We start from the raw sequence: 14,984 nt of genomic DNA on the forward strand, positions 1-14,984 counted from the left end.
CAGATCTTCGGGCTTCTTAGCTGCCATAATTGCATGAGCCAGTTCCTCACTATCACAATGATTGGCTGGGGTTAGGTTCTCATTACAAGGCTTCACTGACAAAGGATCCACTTCTAAGCTCGTGTGGTTTCTGGCAAAATTGAGTAACTTAAATTCTTTTGGGCCTTAAATTTGTAACTTTTGTAACTTAAATTCTTCTGTCCTTCAGCAAAAACCTGAGTCCTTTGGTCTAACATATGTAAGTAACTGAATTTGCTAACCACTACATGAGCTAGAAAGTAGATTCCATCTCAGTCAAGCCTTGAGATCGTAAACCAGCCCTAACCAATAATCATAATTGATAGAAGCCTAGAAAAGAGCTAATTTAAGCCTTGAACAGACTCTTGACCTACGAAAGCTCCCATAATTGCATGAGCCAGTTCCTTACTATCACAAGGATTGGTGTGATAGTATTATGGTGCTTTAAAATCACTAGGAGTGCAGTAATATTGTTACACAGCAACAGCTAACTAATACACCATGCAAACACTAAGCTTCTATAGAAGCTTATGCTGCTATTAAAATGATGTTATATTAAAATCAGACACAGCAGGTTTCAAGTTGAAGAGAATTACTAGTGACAGTGAAAAATACTTTCTAAAGATAAAAGGGTCAATTTATGGTGTCAACTTGCCATCAAGACATAGCAGTCTTCAATGGAGGTGCACCTAGTAACGAATCTTACAAATATGTGAAGCAAAAAATAAGTAAAAATTGGCAAATTCACAATCATAGCTAGAAATTTTAAAACATTCTCTTAATAATTGATTGAATAAGAAATCAAAATAACCAGTGAAGTATTCTAACCAATAAAATGATATCTTTTGAAAATTAGCACCAAATAGGTTTTTGGTAGCAAAGATTACATTGAAAATAGAGATATAAAAAAAAAGTGTGTCACATTAGATTGGATAGAGAGAAAGGATAGGAGAGGAGGGGAGGAGTAGGGGGGATAGGAAGGGCAGCAGAATAGAATAGACATTATGATTGATATATGTACATTCCATGTATGTATTATATGTCAAAATACATTCTGCTGTCATGTATGCCTAAAAAAATAAAAATAAATCATATGGTTAAAAAAAAGAAAATAGAGATATCAATAAGAACTATTATTGAAAAAGCTTTCCCACAGAAGGATCATGATATCAAATAGAAGAGTTGGAGCTACACAAACAGACAGGAGTGCCAGAAACAGTAAAAAGTAAAGACACATACTTAAAGGCTTTATTTTTCTTATTTTATACACTTTAAAAGAAAAATGACTCTCAAAATCAAAACAACATACTTTTATGGATTACAATATTATAAAAATAATAACAATTTATGAAAACAACAGGACAAAGGACTGGAAAAATAAAGACGGAACAAAGGATATGGAAAGATCCTCACACCTACCTCGAGTGGTTTTAAGATCGATTTTGATAAATTAAAGACACTTTGCAAGCCATGAAACCATATTTAAAAAAAATAAAGATGTATAACTAAAAAGAACAAGTAGAAATATAATGGAATTCAATAAATACTTAATTCAAAAGTAGACAGAAAAGGAGAGAAAGGCAAACAACCAATCAACAAATAGAGAATAACTAGCAAGGTTACATATTTAAATTTGACTGCATCAATATTTACATTGAAGATGAAAGATCTAAACATTTCAACTGAAAGACAAAGATTGCAGAGGTGGATGGAATTGAAAAACCCAGTTGCATGCTATCTACAGAATTTCTCACATCAAAGACAAAGATAAAGAAAGGTCAAAAGCAAAAGGATGGTAACAGATACACAGTGAAAGCCCTCATCCAAAGAAAGGTGAGTCAGAGATCTGGGCACGGTAAGCACCCAATAAATGGTAGGTGTTAGTCATGTTATTAGCAGTAGTCTTAATTATAATGGGGTTTGCACTAGGATAATTGATTTTATTCAGAAAGGAGAAGAGCTTTAAAGCAAGGTGGGACCTGGACATCTAAGCAGTGCCTATTAATTGAGCATGGGTGTCAGGTGTTGCCAAAACCCTGGAAACCCATTAGGTTCTTAGGCCAAAGTAACATTTCCTGCTCATTGCTAATCGGACTTTGTGTTGCTTAACAAAGCTAAAGCTGTATTCAAGTTTTGTTTCTTCACATTCTTACATAGGTATATATTCCCTTTAACATTTTTTGTTTTTTGTTTTTTTTTTTTTTATTATTATTCTTTGTTTTTAGTAACTGAAATACTCAAGGCCCAAAGAACAATTTGGGAAAGTAAAACGAATGTGTTCAAATTCCATTTCCACCATTATGAAGTTAAGTGATCTTGAGCGAATTATTCAACCTCTCCCCTTCAAAAGCCCCTTTCCCTCTCTATACAATGGGTGAAAAAATCTTATTTCACAAGATTGTTGTGGAGAATTCAATAAGCTAATCCATGTGAAACAGGTAGTATGATATCTGGATAACCCCTGTTGTCCTAGCTGCCTATAAAATATTAGTGTATCTTAAACATATCAGGGAGTGTGATGGAAACCCATCTCTCTCTGAGGGTTGGAGTACACATTTTTTAGTCTGGATGGTTAGCCTAGTGGGTTAGACTGATTTCCCCAACCTGAGTTGGCAGCAGAAAAGTCAAAACATCAAAACACTGTTGAGCTTTTATTTTTGTTTCATCTGGGGCAAAAATGGAAAACTCATGTTCTTTGTCATTCAAATCGTTGAATTGAAGATGTTAGAAATAGCACAACCATGATGTTCCAAAGAGGTAAAGAAGTCACCAGCAAACTTTAGCAGTTCTTTAAAAGAGGCAAGATAGAGCTGGACTTGACAGAAAATCAATCAGACTTGCAAATATAAGTAAAATCTACAAGTCCACATTTTTTAAACATTTCTCCATTCCTTCAATCATTCATTTATTTATTCATCTTTCCTATCCATGCATGTAAACTTTATTGAGGATCAGCAAAGAGCCAGGTATTACATTACAAAATCAATAAAACTAACACCCTTCTCCATGCCTTGGTTACAAATTATACTTATTTCAGGGAGCATATAGGAAGTTCTTTATAGATGGTCAACCAAATTCCTAATCCACAATGTTAGTACTTCATTTATGATCAAGACTAACCAAACCACCAACAAGCCTTGGTTGGGGCTGAAACCAAGGCCCAGATTCAACTCCTTTGCCTTCAGGAGATAAACACAATGGAGGAATTAATTACTCATGGAAATATTTCCAGCAGGTGATTTGCCTGACTCATTAGGGAAACTACTTGGTTCATTAGTCAATATATCTGGTTCAATGAATCATGTTTTAGATGAAGCAGGTGAAGAATTGTTTCTTTTAAAAGATGGACCTCTTTACATCCCCAGTCCTCAGAGTAGCAGAAAATATAACTTGTCATAGCAACTTTTGTTACTCCTATATTCTTCTCCTCACACACACCCACACACTTTAATGCCTGCATGCATATTCTGAGGGACAGTATACAGGTGTTTGATGCACACTGTGCTGATACAGATAGAAATTTGAATTTGGCTATTTCAGTTAATCATGTCATCCAGAGTGGTTCTGAATTCTGTCAAAAAAAAAAAAAAAAGTCTCAATTTGCTATGTAGACAGAATGGGGCTGTTTTTAGCCTGCTGAAATTCACAGCTATGAAATCTTTTTGTTTGCTTGCAAATCAGGTGTCTTCAACAATGCTGGGAGTGGGGACCAAAATAGCAATTCTACAGTCACTTCTCACCCTCAGTCTCCACCTTCTTACGTGGCAGGAGGGGATGAAGCAGGAGATGGGATCCCTGGAGGAGGAGCAGTTGTTCCCTTGCTAATACTCATGTCACAACCAGGGATAAAATCCCAGGAGGCATCCAGGGCTCAGTATCATGAAATGTTCACAAACCTGAATTCTGGATGCCTTTTGGCATTGGGGAAGAAAAACTAGAAATTATCAGAATCCCCTGGAGGGCTTGTTAAACTGTGGATTTCTGGGCCAGATGGTATCCTTCTAAATTTTTAACAATTGTCTTCTTTAGGAAGATACAATTTGATTTGCATTCACCAATTTCTGTGGTGTAAATATTCCCACAATAGCCAGTTTCAAGCTACCAATATGACTTTACTAACCATGGAATTAAGAAGAGATGCACACCATCTCTCTCAAGAGCATATACCAGCCAGCTACAGCAACACTGGCTGACTCCACCCCAAATTTCTGATTTGGCAGGTCCATGGGAAAGCCAAGAATTTGCATTTCCAACAAGTACCCAGGTGGCACAGATGCTGCTAGTCTCAGATTATTAAGTGCTGGATATCATGGATCTTTCTTCTGGCTTTGGAGGCCTCATAACCATCCAAATAGCCTTTCTTAGAGTCATCTTTTTCTTTACTATATACTGATGGGACCCAACGCATACCCTTGGAAAGAACTCCATCATGGGCACTTGGTTCTGTGCTCTAATCTTTGGGAAAGATAAACATACCAATTTTTCCAAAAGAAAGTCACATATTCTGCTATCTTTTGTTTGTACCTCTTCTTTTTATGAGCAGAATTGTATAGAATCAGGTCTTTTCTCAGTTTTGCCTAGCACAGAGCCAGTAAAACACCCTGAACTGAAATGAGCATAGTTACATTGGCCCACATACCTGAAACACAGATGTCACAGTTCCTATCCCTCATTCAATCTTTTTTAAAAAAATTTTATTAGTGCATTATAATTACACATAATAGTGGGATCAATTGTGCCATATTTATACATGCACATAACAATTTGATCAATCTCATACCTCTGAACAATCCAACTATCGTGCATTTATTAGTTCATTTGTGCAAGAGATACTTGTATCCCTATTCTTGCCAGTCACTGGGTGCTAGGAATATAGTAGTAAATGAAATAGACACCTAATCTGACACATGGAACTTATAGTAGGGAAAGTAAATATTAAATATCAATTAGATTGGTAATAAGCTTTTCAAAAAGATCTCTTTTAAGCCCAGAATTCTACATGGGCATATATAAAGGTAGGGACTATCTCAGTGCTAGGCAGGAAGTAATTCTCTGAGGAAGTAAGGCTTAAATTGAGACCTAAAAGAGTTTTCCCAATGAGAGGTAATGGGGAAGGGAGGAGGTACATGACAGGGAACAAGTAATCCAGGGAAAAGAAACTCCAAAAACAGAGAAAGAGGGATGGCATCCATTGTATGGAGACTTTATCCAATGAGCCAGGGGAAAAAATGTTTGTTTTTTTTTTTTATTAGTTGCTCAGGACAACACAATGATCTTGACATATCATACATTTGATTCAAATGGGGTATGAATTCTTATTTTTCCACATGTACAGATTGCAACATCACATTGTTTTAGTCACTTTGCACCACTATGACCAAAGCATCTGAAAAGAACAACTTAGAAGAGGAAGAGTTTATATGTAGCTAATGATTTAGAGGTCTCAGTCAATAGGTGGCTGAATCCATTGCTCTGGGCCCCAAGTGAGGCAGAGCATCATGGTTGAAAGGAGAGAGGAAAGCATCTCACCTAGGGAAAGCAGCGAACCTTAGGGAAGATACACCCATCCAGGACGGTCCCTCTACCTAAATTAGCCATGCCCCATCTGCCTGCAATTACCACCCAGTCAGCCCATTCAAACTAGGATGGACTAGCTAGGTTCCAACTCTCATGAGCTAATCCTTTCACATCTGAATATCCCTGCATTAACACAAAAGCGTTGGGGGAATGCCTCATATCCACACCATAACATCATGGAAGGATTACAAACAAAGGATCCCCGAATCATATCTGACCTAAGAAGATGTTGTCTTGAGTGTGATTCAGCTTGTGTTGTTTCTGATTTACAAACACTAAATATTCCTCATTGGATAAGGTTCTTAATGATTGGCTTGTTCTTGATTCTTTTTGGGTCAGCCAGATCACTCTGTATTATTCTCTAGTTATTTTACTCTTGTCATCTCACTAAATTATAAGCAATGCAAGGGGAAGGAGGCTGCCTTCTATTCTTTATGTTGCCCTATTGTGCCTAGGGGGGTGCTGGATCACTGATAAATAGGCACAGGGACTCAAAAGAGCACTGGACCTAATAAAAGGAGACCAGGATTCCAGTCCCCATCCTGCCACTTACTAGCTGTGAGAACTCTGAGCTTAGGCATTTATCTTAGTTCGTTTTGTCTTGCTATTACAAATACCTGAGGCTGGGTAATTTATAAAGAAAAGAGATTTATTTAGCTCACAGTTCAGGAGGTCCAAGAGCATGGCCCCAGCCTCCACTCAGCTGCCTATAAAAGTTAGATGGTGGTTCAACTCATGGCAGAAAAGGAGAGTTGAGTGCATGCAGAAGAGCTGGTGTGCAGGAGAGGCTGAGGGGCGGAGCCAGGCTTGCTTTAGAACAACTCCCCCTCAAGGTAACAAATCCATTCCCACAAGAGTAGCTCAGCTCACTTCTTCCAGAAAAGCAGTCAGCCTTCACAAATGGCCAAACACCTCTCACCATCATCACAATGGGGACCTCACCCCAACATGAGGTATGATGGTGGAGACAAATTATATTCCAACCGTAGCAACATTTTCCCTCTTCCAATTTCAGCTTTCTTGTCTATCAAGTAGGGAAATCATACACATTTCATAAAATGATCGTAAAAAGATTGAGTAAGATACTACCGGCAAAAATTCTAGAATGCAGTACATGGATGAGATGACATAATTAATGATGGATAGGGCAGGAAAGTACAATGGCCCAGTCTTCACCAACCACTCTACCTAACCTCCCTGCTGACCTTCCTGCTCAGATGAATAACTCAACCACCAAGCTACCAGTAGCCTCACCTTGAATTTTGCAGACTTTTGGGAGTGTCAGTTTGGGATTGTGACTAGGATTGGGAACCCAGGAGAACAGACATTCCTTGAAGTTCCTCTGACAACTTGCGTTTGGCCATCTCTGCCATTGACAGTGCCCTCTTGTCAATAAAGGCAAATCCCCTTTTTGGTTTCTTGAGTGGAAGGTAGGATCATAGACCACTCAATTGAGAATGACTCAGGTACTTTTGAAACCCTCAAGTATGTGGGCCCCACACCAGATCTACTGAATCAGAACCTCATGAATACTTGAGGCCCCCCGAACTTACTGTGGTGAGTGGAAGCCCATGCTTTGAAGTCACCCCAGAGACAGGAATACACAGATTCCACCTTCCTGACCTCAGTCTCCTCATCTACACTTTTGATTAAAGATTACATTAATCTCTTCCTCAGATAGGGGTTGTGAGGGTTAAATAAGCTACAGTATGTACAGTGCTTAAAACAGCACTTGGCACTTGGAAAGCACTTGATAAATGGTCACATTTATATGTCACCCTGGCCTCTCAGCAGTCCTGCGTGTGGGCGGATAGGGAGCTGATGTCTAGGAAAGCAAAATGAGTTACCAGAGGTCACACAGCTAATTAGCAGTTGAGCAAGACTAAGGCCCAGAACACCTAACTCCCCATCCAGCATTATTTCCATCACACCAGGCTGCCTCCTTTCAGCCCTGAACTTCCCTAATGTTTCTCTTCCATATACCAGTCTTTAGGTGGCCAAGGAGAGCTCTGCATAGTTCCCTTTCATTACAATTTATCTGCATGTTGCTTTGTATCTTGCACACAGATAACTAGCCTGAGCTCAGTTGACCTCCAGAATCCCTTTAGAGGTAATTGAGTTTACATTATCTGACAGGTAGCCCAAAGTCTAACATTCAGGTAAATTGCAGAGCCTCTACACCTGACCTGGACCACCTGCCCCAGGGGCTCTGAATCCTTTGCCTTTCTTGCAACAAGCCCCCTTCGCCCTTTGCCAAGCCACCTCCCCTTTTTCAAATAGCAAGGGACACTTCCATTCAGTAATGTGCGTACTGATGCAGATGCTGGCTGAATGCCAGGCAGGCAGGAGTACAAAGCCCAGACCACTCCCCTTGCAGATCCCAGCTCTGCTTTTTTGAGACTGGGGGAGATTTAATTTAGATTGAGATGATTTCTGATGATAAGGATGTCCCAGTCTACCCTTGAGGAACAAACAAATAAGCAAAGAGCCTCTTGGAGCCAAAGGCTGAAGCACAGCAGGACAGTCCCAGCATGCTGGAATCCTGTTTCTGCTGTCCTCCATCTCTCTTGAAGACGTCAGGGCTGTCTGTGCAAAGACATGTTTTAGGCTCCCCCTTTCTCCAGGCTGCTCTTTATCCACTTTCCCCGACCCAACTGCGGGGAAAGAGGGAGCAGGTGTGTGATGCTTATGACTCAGTGTCCCCTTCTCTTGTTGAGATGGCTGTTGGCTTCCCAAGGGAAGGCACCTCTCCCTGGCTCCTCCACATCCATCAGCCCTTTTGGGCAACTCATGTTGCCTATTTGTAAACTGTGGGCACTAACCTGGATGATTTGAAGTCTCTTTCATCTCTGACATCCTGTGGTTGGTCCTCTATCTCATTCATACTTGGCTCTTCCCAGGCTGTGGGCAGGAACAGCCCTCAGCCAATGTATAGTGCAAACTTTTTAGCAGACTTTATAGCCAAGGATTCCAAACTGTTCCCATTCATGGGATCCTCAATATTGTAGAAAGCTTTTTTTTTTTTTTCATTTCTTCACAGTCCTATAGGCCAAAAGAAATACCTAACAGTTCTATTTATTAAACAGATAGTACTTATTTCCTAACCACACAGCAGCCATTTTTAAATACATATAAATTAGAAGGAAAACAACATTCTATTTTACTTCTTAAATAATAACATTTACTCTTGGGATGGATGTGTCTGTCAGGCACTGCAAAACTTCTTAAAATGTCTAATCAGATTAGATACCATTTCCCCTATTTTTTGTTCCACCTTAATTTCTGCTAAGTATTTTATTATGGAAGCCACCAATAACCTAGCTTTATAAGACTAAGATGTCACAGAAAAAAATGTTATGTGATCTGATGTTAGAACTGTGGGCTACCTTCAAATGATTTTGCACAGTGTCTGGTAGATGTCGAGTATCCTTGTTTTTTCTTAAAATTGTAAAATGACCTATAGCACCTCTGTGAGTTTGCTGTAGCACCCCAAGGCACCTTGGTACAGGGTTTTGGCATTGGGGTTCAATAGCATCATTTTCTAAACTCTTATATAAACCTCCTGTTCCCCAACCTCTCCAAGAAAATCTCAGTGAACTCTTCATGTTACTTGGAACTCTGGTCTCATAGAAGACTTGAGAATCTAGCCATTTCAACAAAAAGTTTCTAGAGATAGCTGATTTGACCAACTGGAAAAATGTTATATATTTTCTTTCACTGCCCAAGTCCAGACATATCAGACCAGAAGATAGCTTACACATAGGCAATTCAGACAGATTGTCTGAAGGTGCTTGCTAAAGGTGTACACAGATACATTAAGCCGTAAACATGCTTGCAGCAGGGAAAAAGGAAATAAAAAGAGGTGTGAATTAATCAGGTTGGCTCTATATAGGATCTGAATTCCATGGGTAATTTTTTTCAGCCATATATGGAATGTGTCGGAATATACACAGTCAAGATCAAATCAGGCATTAAAAAATAATTTAGAAAGCTATTGAGCATGGCCACACAGGTGCTATGCTAGCATTTTTTATACCTATAAAACAGCTCTATAACATAGCTTCTATTGTGTCCCCATGTAATAAAGATATCAGGGCTAAGAGCAGTTTAACACAGCACATGAACAGTGAATCCAGAACTTGAATTCACATCTTTCTGACTCCTGGGCCTAAACATTTGGCCACGTCTACTGCCTCTTTTAACATGTGATTTTTATCTGCCAAGGATGTCAAGTAGCTCACTTGGCAGGAACACAGAAATTATATTTTGGGGTCCTTTGACAAGCCAACAGTGCTCAGGCCTCATATCTGTAGACTGAACCAATCTTTTCCTCTAGCACCAAAGTAAATGTATATGATTCCTGTTTGCCATCCATTGTTATCAATGCATTCTCCGTGAACATATGCTCTTTCCCGTGGCTGCAGAGATGTTTCCTCTATATTTTTCCCTTGATCCATTGACAATACTGAGAATCATTTCCTTTTTTTGTTCCCCTTCTCCCTTGGCCCAGTTCACATGGTGACTGGGAAGGAAAGATATCAAGTGTCCTTTAAAGGGAAAAGTCAGAAGCTATAAAAGAAAAAGAAATGGCATGTGCATAGAATCGAGGCTAGATAATTTAGAGGCCATTGCTTAAGTTACAGGGAATCTATTAGACCAGGTTCATGGACATTTATTTCTCCCTCTTGTCAATGGAGGTCCTAGAAACCCCAGTTCTATCTATAAAGCAAATGTCAGGAAAGCTGTATCTCTTCCTCCTTGACCAGCCATTAATGCAGGTGGTAAAGTGCTAATGCTTTGAATTAGTTGGTTGGCTCCCTCCTGCATTTTCTCAGAAATTCCCTTTATCGACAGCTTTAATGTATTAAGACTTTGGGGCTGAAATAAATGACAATCCTGGTGAGGATAAGCAGCTGACTCATTCTCAGTGGGAATGCTGGCTCAGCCATTGCCTAAGTTGTCACCAAACTTCACCTGCCACAATGGTTGCCTTCTACTCAGAGCACTCTGCTTGATTTGATGCTGTTACTATAGACATGCCACACTGCTTTTCTTCCTCCTTCTCCCAGTCTTCCTTGTCCTTCCTTCATTTTTCAAATAAAAGGTTTCACACATTTATTGCTGAACCAACCTACTGGAGACAAAAAGAAAAATCATATTCCCAATAAAACATATCCAACTGCCCAGTGGTGACATTTTTAGCCCAGCATGGTAAAGTGACAGTGACCCTGATTGTTTTAGTTAGCTCTTTCATCACTGTGACCAAAAGACCTGACAAGAACAACTTAGAAGAGGAAAAGTTTATTTTGACTCCTAATTTCTGAGGTTCAGTCCATGGTCGGCAAACTCCATTAACTCTGGACTGAAGGTGAGACAGAACATCATGGTGGCAGGGCCTGGCAGACGACAGCAACTCACCACATGGGCAACTGGGAGGCAAAGAGCTCTGCTCACCAGGGACAGAATATAAACCCTAAAGACAAGCCTCCAGTTTTCTACACCTCCAGCCACTACTTACCTGCCTATAGTTACCATCCAGGCTATCTCACATAATCTAATAATTTCACATCTGAACATTTTGCACTGTCTCATGCATGAACTTTTGGGGGACATCTCATATCTAAACCATAAAACTGATAATCTAATAAAAATGGGTGCTATTTCATGTGCAATCCTTTATAGACCCAGTTTGACTTTTCTCCAATGTCTCCTCTTAGAGTTGTACCTGAGATCACCAGTTTTCATCAGAATCCTTTGGGGAATGGGTCAATGTTGCTTCTGTTTCTTGGCTACTAATCACTTGATCCTGAAAGTCTATGAGATATCACGAAAAGGAACGGAGTTGAGAACACACACCATGAAGGCAGAGAAAAGGAGAGAGTCTCTTATTCTCTTATTGAAATACAATTCTCTTTTTGGTATACCGTTGAAGAGTTTTACAAATGCATACAAATGTCAAAACACTTATGCATAAACACTACTACATTGAAGATGTAGAAATTTTTGATATCAACCATAAATTTTCCCTATATTCCTAATGGGGGGTTTGTTGACCTCTAACCCCCAATTGATCTTTTTTCTGTAGTGCTTCCCTTTTCAGGATGTCCAATAATTAGAATGGCCCAGTGTGTAACTTTTTAATTTTTTAGTACTGTGCAATTGAGATTCATCCATGCTGAGATTCATGTATGTCAGTGGTGTGTTGCTAAGTAGTAGTCCATCGTGTGTATGTACCACAGTCTATATATTCATCAGTTGAATAATGTTCACATTTTTTCAAGTTTGGGGTAGTTATTAATAAGGCTGCTGTGAACATTTGCATATGGGTTTTCTGTTAAAAGAAATTTTCATTTTTCTTAAGTAAATACCAGGAGTGAAGTTGCTGGATCATTTGGTAAATATATTTTTAATTTTATAAGGAGTTGCAAAGGTGTTTTCCATAATAGCTCTACCAATCTGCATTCTTACCAATGTTGCATGAGAGTTCTGCATCTTTTCTAGTGTTTGGTATTGTAAGGTGTTTTGTTTTTCCTTTTTAAATTTCAATTATTTTAGTAGTTGTGTAGTGATATCTCAATTGTGTTTTTTAACTTGTATTTTCCCTAATGTCTTTTAAAAATATGTTGTCCAATTTTTATTGAGTAGTTTGTTTTCTTATTATTGAATTTGGAGAGTTTCATACATTCTAGATCCAAATCCTTTGTGTTTTATAAATATTTTCTCCTATTCTGCAGCTTGTCTTTTTATCCTGTTAACAGTGTCTGTTGGAAAACAAAAGTTTTCAATTTTTTTTAAAGTCCAGTTTATGAATGTGTTCTTTTATAGATGATGCTTTTGATGTCATATCTAAGGAATCTTTGCTTAGCCCAAGGTTACAAAGATTCTTCTTCTATGTTTTCTCTAGAAGTATTTTAGTTTTAAATTTTATGTTTTAGTGTATGGTCTATTCTGAGCTTCATGCTTATTATTTTTTTTTTTTATTGGTAATCTTTTAAGGTCAGTGAGGCAGCAGTAGAAAGAGAAATTCAACTTAATTTCTTCAAGGAATTGGTCTTGTGACAGCCCATTCCCCCACAGGAGGTCACATGATATAGTATAGTATTAAACTATAGGCTCTGGCATCAAATTTAGAGTTTGGTGTTTCATATCTGTTTTCCATATCATAAGTTTTAATATAGGGTGATGAATAAAAATGTTTGATCTTCAGGTAATTGAATCATTATCAGAAAAATTAAGATTTGGACCAGTACTATTACACTGGGCTCTATAACACAGGCATAATGGCTCAGACTGATTCTGAGTGAGTAGAAAAGAACTCTCAACTGGGAAACCATCCAAGAATGGTCATGAGAATGGTTTACCACTCATTGCTAGAATACCCACCGGGACCATAAGATCAGGCCCATTCTATCCCCCATTCTGCATGTGGCTGAGTTTTCAGCATGGTGGTATGGGCTCTGACTGCCTTCACTGCATTGGAGTTCATATGGACTATTTCCTTCCTTGGGTTCTTTTTGCTGCTTAGACACCCTCACTTACCGTTGCTTTAAATGCCCTCACCTTTCCCAAGCTCTCTTTCAATCTTTCATTTTAAAGGAATGCCTTTCCGCTTTTGTGTGGACTCTTTATTCCAACAAAGACACCCACACTGTAATCAAGAAGAAAAGACTTAAAAATCACAGCCATATACGATCAGGGCAAGTATACCTTAAATTCATCTGGGGAACAGATATCCATCTGTTCATGTGGGACAGGAGGATGAGAACCAGAGCACACTGGTTTGGGACTTGAACTTGAGCTCAAATCACAATTCCAGCACTAAGCTGTTGTGGTTATTGTGTTACCCTGGGCAGAGAACTTAACCATTTAACCTCAATTTCCCAATCTCAGGGTAAAGAATATTAAGACCTTTATTTGGTTTTGTATTCGGTGATATAATAACTGTATATGAAATATTTGGTACATCATGGCCACTCTCATGATTGTGATCACAAAGTTTACTTAGCCTTCCTCAACCCTCATTTCCAGGATTCACAATTCTCATTCAGAGGAACTTCCTTCTCCTCTCTAATCAAAATACCCCCTGCAGTTGGCCCATCTGATTTCTGATGATCATGTACTGTCAATGGCCCTCAGACTATCAGATAGGAGTTAAGAACATCCTAATGGCTTTTGAATTCTTTGAAAAGTACATGTGTATGTATAGTGCAATCCACTTGTGAAGAACTTGTAGCAGATCAATTACTGTAAATGCCCTAAACAGTTTGAATTGATTGCCATGTGTGATCTGAAGTTCTGATTAATAGAGGCTTTGTTTAAAAGGGAAGGCTTTTCAGAAAGAGAAGAAAAAAAAATCACAATCTGCTCTTGCCAATATACTGAATTATGAGGCTGCAAAATAATCTCCACTAGTATTGCCCTGTATATCCAGCTACCTGCTACTTGCCAAGCAAGTTTTACTTGGGCAGATACAGCAGTTTATTGGGATTTTGGAGAGAATCAGCTGCGATGACCTTGTTCCAGCATAAATTTTTCCCAGGTTGCTATCTTGTCTTCCTGGGTGAGGAGCTGCCCTGCATATCTTAATCCTGTGCAACCCTGGTGACTCCCCACAGCTCTTTGGGGCTTAGTTTTGAATTCCCTTGACTTTGAGGCTGCAAACATCAATCCTTCCACGTGGCTCTACCTTCATTCCTGGAGCACTCGTGTGCATATCTAACCCCTGCGTGCACATGAGTATTCATTTGCCTGGAAGTCTTAAAAATGCTAATATGAAGTTGGGTTAGATTTCTACAGGCCAGACTCTGACCTCAAATATTAATCATGCCTGGGTAGCCGAGGGGAGCCTTGGCCATTGTAGAGAGAAGGTGGAAGCTCCCCCTGAAGCACAGCAAGGCAAACTAATCAAAATCAAACCCCCATTTAAAAACATTTCACTCAACAGCAGGCTATTCATTTTTCTCAGGTGTACATCTTGTTTTTGATCAGACAGAAGCAGTGATCTGATCAACTTTTCGGTTGAAAAAGAAACAAAACAAGACATGACCAATTCACATCATGTTTCTCGAGTGGTTTTGGATAGAAATTTGCTTCTTTGAATTCCATTCCTGTTGATTCAACACGATCTCAAAGATGCTTTTCCTGTCTTCTTCTTCTCCACCTTTATCTTCTTTCTCTCAACAACTGCCCTCCTCAGCCTTGGAATACTTTCTTATACTCTGGAGAGTTATTTATAGATTGGATCTGAAGTTCAATGCTCCAGAGAGTTGTAGCTTATTAACTCTGCATAGTGCCTGGCCAGAGATCTTGGAGTCTCTCAGGAGTACACCTGCTCTGGTAGGGACGGGTGCATTTGGTTCTGAACAAGGTTGAATTCAGTCAGCCCGTGA

The 14,984-nt window shown here is 39.1% G+C and overlaps 1 pseudogene; it reads right to left on the reverse strand.

The window, feature by feature from the left end:
- Positions 1-11,271: 11,271 nt before the first annotated feature.
- On the reverse strand, positions 11,272-12,662 carry LOC143412226 (large ribosomal subunit protein eL39-like; annotated as a pseudogene).
- Between the last annotated feature and the right edge of the window lie 2,322 nt (positions 12,663-14,984).

The sequence above is a fragment of the Callospermophilus lateralis genome, chromosome 13 (assembly GCF_048772815.1).
Source record: "Callospermophilus lateralis isolate mCalLat2 chromosome 13, mCalLat2.hap1, whole genome shotgun sequence".
Taxonomy (NCBI): Eukaryota; Metazoa; Chordata; class Mammalia; order Rodentia; family Sciuridae; genus Callospermophilus; species Callospermophilus lateralis.